At 41.8% G+C, this 17,019-nt stretch overlaps 1 long non-coding RNA gene across 1 annotated transcript; it reads right to left on the minus strand.

The window, feature by feature from the left end:
• Nucleotides 1-4,421: 4,421 nt before the first annotated feature.
• On the minus strand, nucleotides 4,422-16,460 carry LOC115896866. The gene is made up of 3 exons (XR_004056770.1): nucleotides 15,999-16,460; nucleotides 11,945-13,233; nucleotides 4,422-5,051 (listed from the first exon to the last, which is right to left on the minus strand). It is a non-coding gene; the product is annotated as an uncharacterized LOC115896866 (long non-coding RNA).
• Between the last annotated feature and the right edge of the window lie 559 nt (nucleotides 16,461-17,019).

Below are 17,019 nucleotides of genomic sequence, written 5' to 3' on the forward strand. Positions count from 1 at the left end.
GATAGGGCCACTCAATCCATGTAAATATAAAAATATCTGCCAGGCACCATGGCTTACACCTGTAATCCCGGCACTTTGGGAGGCTAAGGCCAGCGGATCACGACGTCAGGAGTTTTAGACCAGCCTGGCCAACATCGTGAAACCCAGTCTCTACTAAAAATACAAAAATTAGCCGGGTGTGGTCATGCACGCCTGTAGTCCCAGCTACTCAGGAGGCTGAGGCAGAAGAATCACTTGAACCTGGGAGGCGAGGTTGGAGTCAGCCAAGATCGTGCCACTGCACTCCAACCTGGGCGACAAAGTGAGACTCCGTCTCCAAAATAAATAAATAAACAAACAAACAAACAAACAAATAAATATATCTGGAAGGGCTCTTCACTTTGGACGAATGGCAACAGGATTCATTTGAAACAATTAACCTCACACCATTGAATGAATGAGTAAACATGTAAGTGCACTGCTATACAATTGCCTCAGTCTGCTCAGGCTGCCATTACAGAATGCTATGGACTGGGTGGTTTAAATAATAGAAATTTATTTTCTCACAGTTCTGGAGGCTGGGATGGCCAAGATCAAGGTGCCAACTGATTCAGTTCCTGATGAGGCCTCTCTTCCGGACTTGCAAATTGCCCCCTTCTCACTGTGTGCTCACATGTCAGAGAGTGAAAGAGAGCAAGCTCTCCGTGTTGCTTCTTATAAGGATACCAATCCCATCATTAGTGTCACACCCTCATGACCCCACCTAACCCTAATTACCTCTCAAAGGCCCCATCTCAAAATACCCTCACATCAGGGTTTGGGGTTTCAACTTATGAATTTGGAAAGGGGAGCATTAAGTGTTCAGTCTGTAAAACAACATCTAACTGCAAAGATGTATAGTGGGTTGCTCAGGAAGGAGCTGGCAAAGCCCCTAGCTGTAATCAAGAGAATTGATGTATTTCTGGTCCTGTGGGGATTCTTTTCTTTCCTGATTCTCTGCTGTGCATCTGAGCCATTTTCTGTCCTCTGCCATCTGTCCTGAACCTGGAGAATTCCTTTATCAAGTTTCTTATCCCTTAAAACAAAAAGTTTTTAATCTTCTGTCTACCTACTCTCAGATATCACTTTAAAGTAGAATTTTAATCACACTGTGGCTAAGTGGGTTTACTTATTCCAGAAACTTTGCAAAATCCAAACCACCTACTTTTCTTGTTTTTCTTGGTCAATAACTTTTATAGCTTTTGTTATGGCTCGTTTTTCACTGGATATCGAAGTTCACATAATCGTAATCCTTGGTCATGACTCTTTTTTTTTTTTTTTTTTCCAGATGGTGTCTCACTGTATGGCCTAGGTGGAGTGCAGTGACATGATGTCAGCTTCACTGCAACCTCTGCCTCCTAGGTTCAAGTGATTCTCCTGCCTCAGCCTCCCAAGTAGCTAGGATTACAGTTGTGTGCCACCACCCTCAGCTAATTTTTGTATTTTTAGTAGCGATGGAGGTTTCACCATGTTGGCCAGGCTGGTCTTGAACTCCTGGCCTCAACTGATCTGCTTGCCTCGGCTTCCCAAAGTGCTGGAATTGCAGGTGTGAGCCACTGCACCTGGCCAACTCACTTTTATCATTGGCTTATGAATGTCCATTTCTTCCCCTCTCTCTCTCCTCATCTTTGTATTATCATCATATAATAAGCAACCATGAATCCGTCTCTCATTATAAACACTAAGAGTTTGACAATATCTTACCTTTACTTATGTTCTTTCCTCTTCTCTTTTCTTGCCTTCCTGAGGTATCAGAATGCAAAGACCAGCATCCATCAATCTGTTGTTTTCTTTCTATGCAGTTTCTTCACTCAACTATATGAATTTCTAAAAAATGTACTTTTCCATTTTATGAAAAGGATAGCATGTTTTATGTAAATATGTTGAGACTTTTTAAAGTTCATATTGATAAGATTCATCCATATTGTTGCATGTTGCTATATTTCATTCATTTTGGTTGCTTTTTTCAAGGCTGCAGTGAGCTGTGATAGTGCCACACCACTCCAGCCTGGGTGACAGAGTGAGACCCTGTCTCTAAAAAATAAATTAAAAAAATTCCCTGTATATGTTTTATATGTTTTGCTAGAATTTTTTTCTAGGCTCCTGACAGTCTCTGAACTATTACAAATGATGTCTTCTTTCTAATTTCAATCCCTACATGTTTGTTGCTGGTGTTCGGAAATGCAACTGTCTTGCTAATTTGCTAACCTTTCCTATTTCAAATATATCACCTGTAAATTATTATTTTTTTCTGGTAGGGGAGGGGAGTAGGGGTAGGATGGGGTCTTGCTCTGTTGCCCAGGCTGGAGTGCAGTGGCACCATCATAGCTCATTGTAGCCTCAAACTCCTGGGCTCAAGAGATCCTCCTACCTCAACCTCCCCAGTAGTTGGGACTATAGGCATGAGCCATCGCATTTGGTTAATTTTTAAATATTTTGAAGAGATGAGGTCTTGCTATGTTCCCCAGGTTTGTCTCAAACTCCAGGACTCAAGTGATCCTCCTTGATCTGCCTGGATCCACCTCCAGGTCTCAAGTGATACTCTCAAAATATTAGGATTACAGGAGTGAGCCACCATACCTGGCCTATAAATTATTTTATTTGTTCTGTGTAAATAATAATGCCTTCTATAAATAAAAATGGTTTATCTTTACGATTCTAATTTTTTATTGCCATTGAGGAGCGGTAAGAGTGAACATCTTGTTTCATTCTTGCTTTAAAGAAAATATTTCTGGTGTTTTCCCATACAGAATGATGTTTGCTTAAAGGCTTTTTATAGACATTTTTATGAGGTTAAGGAAACTGGCTATATTTTTGATTTAGTAAAAGTTCGTATTATGAATTTATGTTGGATTTTATCAGCATAAACCTTGAGATCATCACAAATCTTCTCTTTTCTTAATCTATTATGGTGAATTATTTCCATAGTTTTTCTGATATTAAACTAACATATGGATGCCTGAGGCAAACCCAACTGGGCAAGGGTATTACCTTCCCTGTGTGTTGTTGAATTTAATTTGCTTTTTTTTTTTTTTTTTTTTTTTTAAGGATTCTTGAATCTATATTTAGTGTAAAATAAGCCTATAGCTTACTACTCTGATAATGTCTTTTCCTGGTTTGGTAACAAAGTTATGCTAATCTTAAAAAAGGGTTGGGATGTGTTCCCCTTTATAGGACAACAATAAATATGTATTTGTATATTACATATATGTTACCTCCAGTGTTCATGTTGACAATATTGTTATCAATTTGATTCTTGTCCCACTGTACGTGATATGCTCTTCTAGAGAGTAAAGGAGGAAGAGCCCCTTCTCTAAGTGCCATCTGTCAGTCGTGGGGGTTTGGCCCGAAGTGTGGGGAGGTGAGTATTTCAGGGAGTCATTCTCCACCTGTTGTCCTCAGCTACCCCCCTACTTCAGAGTTTGTGCTCAGAGGAAAAGCGGCTGTTCTCTTGGGTTCTTCTCTCTTTCCCTTCCCTATTTTTTCTCCATGTGTTTATTTATCTTCTCCTCTCTTTCTTTCTCTCTTTCCCTGAAAAGTAAATGCCTTTTGGATGGTAACAATCTTTTCCTGACTGTGGTCTATCAGGAAGCATGCCGCGTCTCCGAATCCCTTCAGGTTCTCTAAATTTAGCAATGCAAGGAGAATCCCCACCCAAGAGCAAGGGCAGGAGGCAAGTTTCCTGACAGGCAGTCAGCTTTGTTTCACCATCTCCTCCTGGGTATCTCTGTTGAATCACCAATGCCACTTCCCTGTAGACTCTAGGGAGGCTTGAATCACCTACAGATACTGCACAAGTCCTTTAAACCTCTATTGTTGTTATTAATTCCTTTTAATTTGTGTTTAGTCACTTTATTGGCTACTCCTACAATTTATAATAATAGTAATGATAATAGTGGTTGTGGAGGTAATAGTACTAGTTATAGTGGTAGTATTATCCCTATATTATTATTATTATTATTATTATTTTGAGACAGGGTCTCACTCTGTTGCCCAGGCTGGAGTACAGTGGTGCAATCTCGGCTCACTGTAACCTCCGCCTCCTGGGTTCAAGCGATTTTCACGCCTCAGCCTCCCAAGTAGCTGGGATTACAGGTACCCGCCACCATGCCTGGCTACTTTTTGTATTTTTAGTAGAGACACGGTTTCACCATGTTGGCCAGGCTGGTCTCGAATGCCCACCTCAGCCTCCCAAAGTGCTGGGATTACAGGTGTGAGCCACTGGGCCGGGTCAGTATTACCACCTATATTATATTGAGGGGTTACTCTGTGCCAGACACTATATTAAGTGCTTTACATGGATTGTTTAATTCTTATATATGTATGAATTTAGAACTTTTTGGATTTTAGGTAATATATTGCATATACTATATAGTATGGAACTCAATCAGCAGGGTCTAGGTAACAATTTGTAATCAAGTAAATGTGTATATTTGCAGTGAAATGTGTGACTATACCAAATTACATAGAGACTACAAGTAGCCTCAAATCATTTCAGATCAGGTCTGTGACCAAATGAATCCAGGTACGGTTGGGTTTTGGCACATAAAGACTTAGAAAGAAACTTGCAGTTGTTAGAGAATTTTCTGTTTTGGATCCACAGGTAAGGAACTGTGGACCTATAGCATCATTATTTCACAGATGATACAATTAAGACCACAAAAGAGCAGTAAAGATCAGGCAGTAGCAGTAATCAATCAAGGTCTTTTCCTTTCCATGTGTGTAACCAGTTGTTCAGCACCATTTTTTCCAAAAGACTTTCTTTTCCCCATTTAATTGTCTTGGTGACTGTGTCATCTCCAGGCTGTTTATTCTGTTCATTGATCTGTCTGTCCTCACACCAACAGCACATCGTCAGAACTACTGTGGTGTATAGTGAAATCTGAAATCAGGTGGCAGCAGTGTGTTTTTCTTCTAGTTTTGGCTCTTCCAGATTCACTGCATTTTCATATAAGTGTTCAAATCAACTTGACAATTTCCACGAGAAATGTATTAGCTGCTTTTGGATGATATGATGTTGTGCCTGGAAAACCCTAGAAAATTAATGACAAAATTAATTCAAACAATTGAACAGAATAGTAGAATATAACAACAGTATGTGGAGATCAGTAACTTTCACATGCACAGGAAGTAACCATCTAGAGGTAGAATGATGGAGAAAATCCTCATTATAATAGCAACAAACAAGATAAAATATTAGGGATACATTTAATAAGAAATGTGCAAATCTATATGAGGAAAACTTTAAAACTCTGCTAAAAGAGACAAAATTAACTTTAACAAAAGAAAGGATATCTCATATTTTGATAGGATGGCTTACCATCATAAAGATGTCAGTTTTCCCTAAATTAATTTGTAAATTTAACTTAGTCTCCACCCCCGCTTCAAATTCTAACTTTTTTTCATGAAGCTAGACAAGTTGGTACTTAACTTCATATGAAAAAATAAACATGTAATAACAGAGAACACTAGCCAGGCACTGTGGCTCATGCCTGTAATCTCAGCATTTTGGGAGGCTGAGGCAGGCAGATTGCCTGAGGTCAGGAGTTTGATACCCGTCTGGCCAACATGGTGAAACCCCATCTCTACTAAAAATACAAAAAAGTTAGCTGGGCATGGTGGTGTGCACCTGTAATCCCAGCTACTCGGGAAGCTGAGGCAGGGGAACTGCTTGAACCAGGGAAGCAGAGGTTGCAGTAAGCCAAGATCATGCCACTGCACTCTAGCCTGGGTGACAGAGCAAGACTCCAGTCTCAAAAAAACAAACAAAAAAAAACCCCAGAAAACAAAAACAAAAACAGAGAACACTAAAAAAGAAAATCTATGAGAAGGGATGAGCCCACTAGCCCTCCCAGACTGAAAACACTATAAAACCTTTATAATTAAACCTGTGTGGTACAGGCACGTGAATATGCAGGGACACCAGTGGAGTAAAATAGATAATCTAGAAAAAGACCCAAGCTCACATGAAACTTTAGTACTGGAAATGATAAAGGTACCATTTCAAGTCACTGGGACCAAGAAAGAATTTTAATAAATGATGTTAAAACGACTGGTTAGGCTGGGTGCAACGGCTCACACCTGTAATCCCAGCACTTTGGGAGGCCGAGGTGGGTGGATCACCTGAGGTGGGGAGTTTGAGACCAGCCTGACCAACACGGAGAAACCTCTGTCTCTACTAAAAATACAAAAAATTAGCTGGGTGTGGTGGTACACGCCTGTAACCCCAGCTACTCAGGAGGCTGAGGCAGGAGAATCTCTCTTGAATCCAGGAGGCGGAGGTTGCAGAGAGCTGAGATTACATCACTGCACTCCATCCTGGACAACAAAAGTGAAACTCAGTCTCAAAAAAAAAAAAAAAAAAAAAAAAAAAAAATTAGCCGGGTGTGGTGGCACATGCCTGTCATCCCAGCTACTTGGGAGGCTGAGGCAGGAGAAGTGCTTGAACCGGGAGGCAGAGGTTGCCGTGAGCCGAGATTGCGCCATTGCACTCCAGCCTGGGCAACAAGAGCAAAACTCTGTCTCAAAACAAACAAACAAACAAACAAACAAACAAACAAACAAACAAACAAACAACAGGTTAACCATTTGGAAAAAGATAAAATTAGATTTATATTTCACATGTATAAGAACAAACTCCAAATGGATCAGAGATCTAAATGTAAAATATGAGAAGATTTTTCATTTCATGGGTGTCATCTTTATCTTTGGTGTTGGGAAAGATTTTCTCACTGTGACTGAAAGTCCAGATGCAGTGAAAGAAAAACAGACAAATTTGATTACATAAAAATAAAAACTGGCCAGGTGCCATGACTCAGGCCTGTGATCCCAGCACTTTGGGAAGCTGAGGCAGGAGGATCACTTCGGCTACCCTGTACTCCAGCATGGGTGACAGAGTGAGAACCTTTTAGAAAGAAGAAAGACAGAAAGAAAAGAAAGAAAAAAAAAGAAAGAAAGAAGAAAGAAAAGCAAGCAAGAAAGAAGGAAGAAATAGAGAAAGAAGAGAAAGAGAGAGAGAAAGAATGAAAAGAAAGAAAGAGAGAGAGGAAGGGAGGAAAAAGAGAGAGGAAGGGAGGGAGAGAGGGAGGGAGGGAGAGAGAAAGAGAAGAAAAAAGGAAAGGGTTGGGTGCAGTGGCTCACACCTGTAATCCCAACATTTTGGGAGGCCAAGGTGGGCAGATCACTTGAGCCTAGGAGTTCAAGACCAGCCTGGGCAGTATAGTGAAACCTCATCTCTACAAAAAATAAAAAATAACAAAAGAAGCCATTTGCATGGCAAAAATTGCATAAGCAAAGTCGGGCTGATAAACAAGGAGGAAATATTTGCAATATATGTCATAAAGGTCCAACATGCCTAATATATTAAAAACTTTTCTAAAAGTGAGAGAAAAAGATACAAACAAAAAATATGAAGAGACAATTCATTAAAGGAAAGATATAACAACAGACTGGGAGTGGTGGCTCACATCTGTAATTCCAACACTTTGGGTTGGCAAGGTGGGCAGATTGCTTGAGCCCAGGAGTTCAAGACCAGCTTGGGCAACATGGTGAAATTCCATCTCTACAAGAAATACAAAAATTAGCCAGGCATCATGGTGCATGCCTGTAGTCCCAGCTACTTGGTGGGGGTGCTGAGGTAGGAGGATTGCTTGAGACCAGGAGATCCAAACAAAAAGAAAGATATAACAACAGTCCTTAAATATGTCACTTGTGTTTCTTTTCCTCCTTCTTCTCCTCCTCCTCTTCCACCTCCTTTTCATCTTCCTTTTTATTTATGGTCAGGAATGTCCAACTCACCTGGTCCTCTGCCATTTTGGTCCTGTGCCTTGCCTGGAGTGGTGAGAAGCTATATCCCACTTCACCATAGATTTGATGTAGAAAAGATAATCTGCCATTTCATAATGACTGTTTTAGCAAGAATTTCACTAGGGGCAAAAGTGGCCTCTGCAAAACCTCTATTATATTAAATTTTAGCAACATTTAAAGTATTCTACATATTCGATGGAGAGCTGTGGGCTTACTGCAAAAAAGTATAGCAACAGTTCTAGATTTGAAATTCTCTAGGAAGGCAACGATCTGGAATCTTCTACATCAACATTTTCCATATTGCCTATAAAAATGGTCAGTCTTAAAAGGTATGCTCTCTCCCTCTGTCCTTTTAAGAGACAGGGTCTTGCTCTGTTGCCCAGGCTAGAGTGCAGTGGTACAATCATAGCTCACAGTAACCTTCAACTCTTGGGCTTAAGCAATTCTCCCACCTCAGCCTCCCAAGTAGCTAGGACTACAGGTGTGTGCCACCTAATTTTTAAAACGTTTTGTAGAGATGGGGTCTTGCTATGTTGCCCAGGGTTGTCTTGAACGCCTGGCCTCAGTGATCCTCCCACCTCAGCCTCCCAAAGCACTGGGATTACAGGCATGAGCCACCGTGCCCAACTGGTATGCACTCTTAAAAAATTATTTATCAGGTATTTTGAATATCTACCTACATAGTTTTAACATCAAAAACTAATGTGAAGCCTGCCTACTTATGCTGCTGGCCCACGTGTCCACCATAATAGTAGAAAACAAATGGCTGCAATACACTCTTTTCAGAATATGCCAAGTTTTTGGAGCTTCCAGCATTTTCCACCTAGGAAGAATTCAAGCCGTAAGATATATGGAGTAATAAAACAGACTTCATTTTGAATGAAAAGTTTAGTCCCAAAGAAGTAAAGGAAAAACTGCAGACCATGGGTCAATGTGTGTTTGTAAGGGTACCTGTGTATGAAGTCCTGCATCTGTGCACGTGAATTGTAAGAAGTGGGCTGACTTACCAGAATTGATTTCAAAGTGGGGAGTAGCGGCAGAGAGGACTTGCAGATCTTTACTGTGGCTCGTTAGTGCCACAGGCCACTGTTTTTTTTTTGAGACCGAGTCTCGCTCTGTCACCCAGGCTGGAGTGCAGTGGCACGATCTTGGCTCACTGCAAGCTCCGCCTCCCGGGTTCACGCCATTCTCCCGCCTCAGCCTCCCGAATAGCTGGGACTACAGGTGCCCGCCACCTCACCCGGCTAATTTTTTGGGTTTTTAGTAGAGATGGGGTTTCACCGTGTTAGCCAGGATGGTCTCCATGTCCTGACCTCGTGATCCACCTGCCTCCGCCTCCCAAAGTGCTGGGATTACAGGTGTGAGCCACCGTGCCCAGCCAGGCCACTGCATTTTAAAAATATGTTGGCTGTCAGTGGCTGAGGATAAGGAAAATGATAAAGTCACTCAGAGATGGGCGACAAATGAGCACCTAGTATGAAGTAGTGAGAAACTGTCAACTGAAGGTGCCAAGGAGAAGGCGGGGTCATTGTTGAAAAAAGGCAAAGAGGCATCTTAAAAATCAAATATTCCTTTAAATATAACTGGGATAAGCAAAATTTCTCATCATTTTGGGAAAGTGAATGATAAATGTGGTTTTGAACTAAAGAAAAAGCAAAATAGACAAGAAGAGGTATTCTACTTTATTCTGATAAAAATTGGGGCATTTACTGGTGGGTAACAGTAGTTCACATAACTAAGCCCTTGCATTGATCAGACAGCCCTAAAAATGGAGGGCCTGTGGTGACTTCCAAGCCCCAAAGGCTACAGAGTGTAAGGCAGGTCCAGCATATTCTTTCTGCAAAAGGCCAGACAGCAAGTATTTCAGGCTTTTGCAGGCCATCTGTTCTCTGTTACAATTATTCAATTCTGCTGTTGTATGACAAAAGTAGACATGTATTGTACCTAAATGAATGAGTCTGGCTGAGTTCCAATAAAACTTGATTTACAAAAACAGGCTGCAGGCTAAATTTGGCTCATGGGCTATAGTTTGCCCACCCCTGGTTTAAGGCAACATTTAGCTTAGTCTAAACCTTACGTGTGAATATTACTTTTTTTGGAGTTTTCTCTTTTTTTGAGATGGATTCTCGCTCTGTTGCCCAGGCGGGAGTGCAGTGGCGCGATCTCGGCTCACTGTAACCTCTGCCTCCTGAGTTCAAGCAATTCTCCTGCCTTAGCCTACTGGGTAGCTAGGATTATAGACACGCACCACCATGCACTGCTAATTTTTATTTTTTTCCTTTTTGAGACGGAGTCTTGCTCTGTTGCCCAGGATAGAGTACAGTGCATGATCTTGGCTTACTACAACCTCTGCCTCCCAGATTCAAGCGATTCTCCTGCTTCAGCCTCCCAAGTAGCTGGAATTATAGGCATGCACCACCATACCCAGCTAATTTTTGTATTTTTAGTAGAGACGGTGTTTCACCATGTTGGCCAGGCTGGTCTGGAACTCCCGGCCTCAGGTGATCTGCCCTCATCGGCCTCTCAAAGTGCTGGGATTACAGGTATAAGTCACTGTGCCTGGGCCTTTTCTGGAATTTTCAGTATCCTTCACTTCATTCTAGTCCTAAAAATATCTTATATCACAAGCATTATAACAACCAGGCCATGCCTCCTTTCCAGAGTGCCCAGTCTACCTTGGGTTGTCACTAAATTTCAGAGCACATTACTTTCTGGGTAGTGGGAGGGGTTGAGCCCTTAAACAACAGAACTATTGAGTACTCAGTTGGCAAGGGCATTAAGGCAGTATTCCATTTATTCCACTTACTTCACAGAGAACAAAGAGACATTACTGTTGACAATGGTCAGTCAGACGCAACTGTGTGCGGGCCCTTTGGTTTAGCTGGCTGTTGAATTTTCAACTTGAAGTGTGAGAGGGAGTGAGAAAGTCCTGCCTGATCAGAAAGCAGAGCTGTCTTTCCAGGATGGAGTGCCACTTCACCTGTCTTCCCAGAACAAACTATAATGACATTCTAAGCAGTGGATTTTTACTGTGAAATCATCCCTAAAGCTGCATCTATTAGAATGAACTGGGATTTGCGACTTTTAACTGCATGGGCAGGCAACAACTTCTCACCTGCTCTTCAAGTCACATGCCTCAGGTCTTTGAGGATTTCTGGTTTGCTTTATTCTCAATCTCCTCCCACTGGCCACCTAATCTCTTGCCCATAACCCCTTAACTCCTTTTCAAACTTTGCTATTTTTCACACTCAGTGTGTGTGGCCCACATGCTGTCTCTGCCCCTCCTTACTGGAGAACTTGGTGGTATAGATATTTGCTTACGGCACTACCTCTAAACCTTGGTGGATGCTGGGAATGACTTTCCCCTTTTCATGCTTCACCGGCTCCAAAGGAAAGAGGGGAGGGCTGTGGTTCCATGCTGATGTTGGGAGGGGAGAGGAGGAAGAGGATAGTAGGTGCTCAGATTTCAGCTCAATTCTTTCCATCAGTGGAATCCTCAAGGCCTCCCCACCTCATGTTGCATAGGGACACACAACTGCCATTGCAAACAGTGTTTCCACTTTTCAGATTCATCATATCCCTCCTGTTAAAACGACTATGATCCTGTCAAATGACAGCCCTAGCCTATTGTGTGAAGGAATATTTGACTATTCTGCTTATTTACAATATAAGGGCCATTTAATCAACCAGGAAAAGGGTCTACTGCAGTGGTTCTTAAACTTGAATGTACATTACAGTCACCTGGAGGGTTTGTTAGACCATGGAATGCTGGGCCTCAACCCACAATGTCTGATTCAGTAGTTCTATGGTGGAGTCTGAGAACTTGCATTGCTAACAAGTCCCCAGATGACGCTGTTGCTGCAGGTCCAAGGACTTTTTCCTCTATTAGAATTACTGGGATGAATGGGAATACCCTTCCTCTCCTGGAAGAAGGAAGAAGGACTATCTCAGTTCAGCCCACATGGTAGTAAGTCACATTGAAAATGCTGCACAACTCATCAGTATGTTAAAACAACAGGCTTGAGTATCACTGTTAAAAACCGTTTAGTGAAGGGAGGATATACATTATCATATATATACACATACATATACATATATCACAGAGGCAAAATACAATCACCTGGGCAGAATGCCAGCATTAGTATCTTTCCTGAGAGGCAATCAGAACTTTTCGAAGACCACCTCTTGAAAATCAAATATTTCCTTAAATAGAACTGGGTTACTCATTTGCTTATTCCCTTATTTTTCCTGAAATATGCAATGACAAAGAGTGATGTTTCAATGAAATACAGATTATACCAGTTACTTGATGTGACCCTGGGTTTCAATGAGATAATTTTCTATTATTTATCTGTCATGAGTGTATAATACTTCATTTCTTCAAATACTACATTTATTCTTCAATAAATATTTGTTGACTGAAGAATGAATATTCAACATTATGAAAATGAATATAATCTTGTATAACACTGTCAACTAAGCAGGAAGAATGACATAGTCCCAGGAACCCCAAGTTGCTGAGGGATGAATAACAAACTAATAGATGCTCAGAAGGAAGGGTGCAGTGGGGAGAGGTGTTTCTTTGCCAAGGAGCTTCTGGCAGGGCCACTGCTGTGCCAGAATGTATAGCCAAAGGTTCAAAGGGGGCCGAGCTCCAGCCTGCACTCTGCTTACCTGCTCTTCAAGCCACATGCCTAAGCGTGGGGATGCCTCAGCCTGAGGAAAGGGTAAGTTTGTCTCATCTTCCCAAAGACATCTGATGAGCTCTTGGCAGCTCAGCTTACCTGTGTCTTGATTTTTCCCCAGGAGTCATCAGTCATGAGTCAGCCTGTACACATTGGAGGGAGCAGAGGACAACTAGTTTTTTCACATGACACTGCATTTATGGAACCACATCATGGATTTTCAAGTCTTTCTTGTCATTCCCCATTAGCAGAGGCCTAAGATCTTCTCTGAAAACTTTCTGTGAACATTGGGGGACAGCTTTACTTTGTGGATTCAGGGTCCTGGGAAGGCATAAAATTATCCCCATAGGAATCCTACCCTATTTAACAATTGAAGCCTGACATTCCAGTTTATCGTTTTAGTCCAGTGATGTTGAAATTAAAAAACTGTGAATGATTTTGCTGTTAGCACATTGTTTTTAGCACTCTGTTTATGTATGTCACAGAACTTAGTAGAGATCACTGTACGGATTTACTTTGCTGAGCCACTTCCCTCAGTATAAGATCTCTGGAAACAGGCTGACTGTCAGTTCAGGTTGATAGAATGAATTGCCATAGGCTGGGTGGCTTACAAACAAAAGAAACATTTCTCACTGTTCTGGAGGCTGGAAAGTTGACATCCAGTGCCACCATGGTCCAGTTCTGGTCACGGTCTTCTTCTGGGTTGCAGACTGCCAACTTCTCCCTGTATCCTCAAGTGGCAGAAAGTTCAAGGAAAGGGTAGGTTTGCCTCATCGTCTCAAAGTCATCTGATGAGCTATTGGCAGCCCAACTTATCTGTGTCTTGATTTTTCTCCAGAAGTCATTAGTCATCAAGATAACTAATTTTTTCACACAACACTGAATTTATGAAACCACCAATTATGTGGTTTCATAAATGCAGTGTTCTCTGCAGTGTTCTCTAGGGGGACAGAACTAATAGGATATATATATATATGAAGAGGAGTTTATTAAGGAGAATTGACTCACAGGATCACAAGAGGAAGTCCCACAATAGGCCATCTACAAGCTGAGGAACAAGGAAGCTGGTCTGAGTCCCAAAACCTCAAAAGCAGGGAAGCTGACAGTACAGCCTTCAGTCTGTGGCTGAAAGCCCAAGAGCCCCTGGAAAACCGCTGGTGTAAGTCCAAGAATCCAAAAGCTGAAGGTGTAAGTCCAAGAATCCAAAAGCTGAAGAACTTGTAGTATGATATTTGAGGGCAGGAAGCATCCAGCACAGGAGAAAGATGAAGGCCCAAAGACTCAGCAAGTCATCTCCTTCCACCTTCTGCCTGCTTTTCCTAGCCCAATTGGCAGCTGCTTAGATGGTGTCCATGCAGTTTGAGGGTGGGTCTGCCTCTCCCAGTCCACTGACTCAAACGTTAATATCCCTTGGCAACACCCTCCCAGTCACACTCAGGAACAATACTTTATATCCTTTAAGCCAACGCAGTTGACACTCATTAACCATCACAGTGCATTTTCAATAATTCTACCAAAAGCTAGCTAGTTATCTGGGCTTTTCTTATAAGGGCACTAATACATTTAAGAGTGCCCCACCCTTATGTCCTAATTACTACCCAGATGCCCTACCTCCAAATATCATCACATTAAGATTAGGGTCTCAACATAGGAATTTTGGGGGCAACACGTTCAGTCCATTGCAGGGGTCTTGTCATATTTTTGGCAATCTCATTTTCCCCAGTTGTTAGTGCAGTCCCTGTTACACAGTAGACCCTCAGCAAATGTTTACTGAATAAATAAACAGCAAGGATCCTATCCCATTCTTTGTTCCATGACTTCAGGAAAATTAAGACTTTATGTTCATAATCTTACAACATTTATTCATTCTTAAGGAAGACTGAAGAATAATTTGATTTCTGATCTAGATTCTAAATTCAAATCAGTTCTTCACATCTTCAGGTCTACAAATATCATTTGGAATAAAAGTTCACAAAATTTTTTATGTCATCAGCATCTGTTTCTTTAATTTGATTCCTTGTGTTTATTTTTCAAAAAACCCTAAGATTCTATTCTGGCAGATATTATTTTCGTTGGTTTATTAACATTTCTGGCATTTGCTCTGGTACTATCAAAATAGGTCCTTGTGCCATATAGAGCAAATGCTAGTTTACCCAGGAACTCCATTTGCCAGTCTCTATTGCATCAAGATGTGTCCATGTTTATTGCAATAAGTGTGATTAGAAAAGTCTGCTATTCCTAGGTCAAGGATATTAAAAGGAGGTAGGCCTCCTCCCTGTTCTGTCCTCCTTTCGCCAGCTAGTACAAGGCAACAACGAGGCCACAGGAAGGGTTAATCTTTTCTTGTTTTTTTTTTTTTTTTTTTTTTTTTTTTGAGGTGGAGTCTCACTCTGTTGCCCAGGCTGGAGTGCACTGTTGCAATCTCGGCTCACTGCAACCTCCGCCTCCTGGATTCAAGCGATTCTTCTGCCTCAGCCTCCCAAGTAGCTGGGACTATAGGCACATGCCACCATGTCCAACTAACTTTTGTATTTTTAGTAGAGATGGGGTTTCACCATATTGGCCAGGCTGATCTCAAACTCCTGACCTCATGATCTGCCCACCTTGGCCTCCCAAAGTGCTGGATTATGTATGTGAGCCACCGCACCTGGCCAGGAAGGGTTAATCTTATTTGTACCATGCATGGATTGTTTGGCACACTGAAGAATGCTCTGCATCCCTTCTCAGACTAACATTTTATTTATTATTTTTTATATTTTAATTTTTATTGTTTTAGAGACAGAGTCTCACTATGTTTCTCAGGGTGGTCTCAAACTCCTGGTCTCAAGTAATCCTCCTGCCTCAGCCTCCTGCATGGTTGTGATTAGAGGCACAAGCCTGGCAAAATAATGTTTGAAAATGCATAAAATAAAATAATAGAATTATAAAGTAAATAAATTATATTGAATACAATTCTAAAAACATTTATAAAGTTAGTGATATAGGCTGGGTGCAGTGGCTCACGCCTGTAATCCCAGCACATTGGGGGGCCGAGGTGGGTGATCACCTGAGGTCAGAAGTTTGGGACCAGCTTGGCCAACATGGCGAAACCCCGTCCCTACTAAAAATACAAAAAACATTAGCTGGGCGTGGTGGCGGGTGTCTGTAATCCCAGCTACTCAGGAGGCTGAGGCAGGGAGAATCACTTGAACCTGGGAGGCAAAGGCTGCAGTGAGCTGAGACTGCACCATTGCACTCCAGCCTGGGCAATGAGAGCTAAACTCCGTCTCAAAAAAAAAAAAAAGTTAGTGATATGATATATGTATATACTAGCTCTCTATTGATATATAAGAAATTATCTCAAACCTTAGTAGCTTAAAACATTTATTCTCTCACATTCCTGGGGGTCAGGAATCTGGGATCAGCTTAGCTGGGTGGTTGGGGCTCAGGGTATCTCACAAGGCTACAATCAAGATGCCAACTAAGTAGGCAGTCATCTGGAGGCATTACCTGGGGAAAGATCCACTTCCAAGCTCACTCAAATGGCTATTGGCAAGCTTCAGTTCTTTGCCATATTGACCTTTCCACAGACTCATGGCACTGCTCTCCACCATCTCTCGTTATCTGAGGACATAGCAGTTCACTTCCCCTGCAGCAAGTGCTCCAAGAGAGGGTACAGAATCTAGATTCAGTACACTTAATCTCAGAAATAACATCGCATCATTTCTGCCATATTCTGTCACTGGAGGGGGATTACACAAGGGTATGAATGCCAGGAAACCAGGATCACTGGGAGCTAATGTAAAGGTTTCTTACGATAACATGCTTTTTAAAAAATATATTAAAGTAGAGGATCTAGAGGCGGGTATACAACTGCTATAATTTTGAAAGCATTCCAAGTAGAAATGATTCTTTGAAAGATCTGCAAAACAGTAATTTTTTTTTTTTTTTGCGACTGAGTCTTGCTGTGGCTCTGTTGCCTAGGCTGGAGTTCAATGGCACCATCTCAGCTCACTGCAACCTCTACCTCCCGAGCTCAAGCAGTTCTTCTGCCTCAGCCTCCCGAGTAGCTGGGAGTATAGGCATGTGCCACCACACCCGGCTAATTTTTGTATTTTTAGTAGAGACAGGGTTTCACCATATTGGCCAGGCTGGTCTCGAACTCCTCACCTCGTGATCTGCCTGCTTTGGCCTCCCAAAGTGCTGGGATTACAGGCGTGAGCCACCATGCCTGGCCTAACAGTAATGATTTTTTAAAAATCAGTGATTTTTATTTGTTTCAAAGTCATAAGTACTGGTAATACTTCTATGGTTTTGCCTACATTCATAATTAAGGGAAATGAAAAATTTTAGTTTGAAGCTAACAAGGACGTACTTATTGCCCAGGCTGGAGTGCAGTGGTGCGATCTCGGTTCACTGCAACCTCCGCCTCCTGGGTTCAAATAATTCTCCTGCCTCAGCCTCCCGAGTAGCTGGGATTACAGGTGCCTGTCACCATGCCCCGCTAATTTTTTTGTATTTTTAGTACAGA

The sequence above is a fragment of the Rhinopithecus roxellana genome, chromosome 4, assembly GCF_007565055.1.
Source record: "Rhinopithecus roxellana isolate Shanxi Qingling chromosome 4, ASM756505v1, whole genome shotgun sequence".
Classification (NCBI taxonomy): Eukaryota; Metazoa; Chordata; class Mammalia; order Primates; family Cercopithecidae; genus Rhinopithecus; species Rhinopithecus roxellana.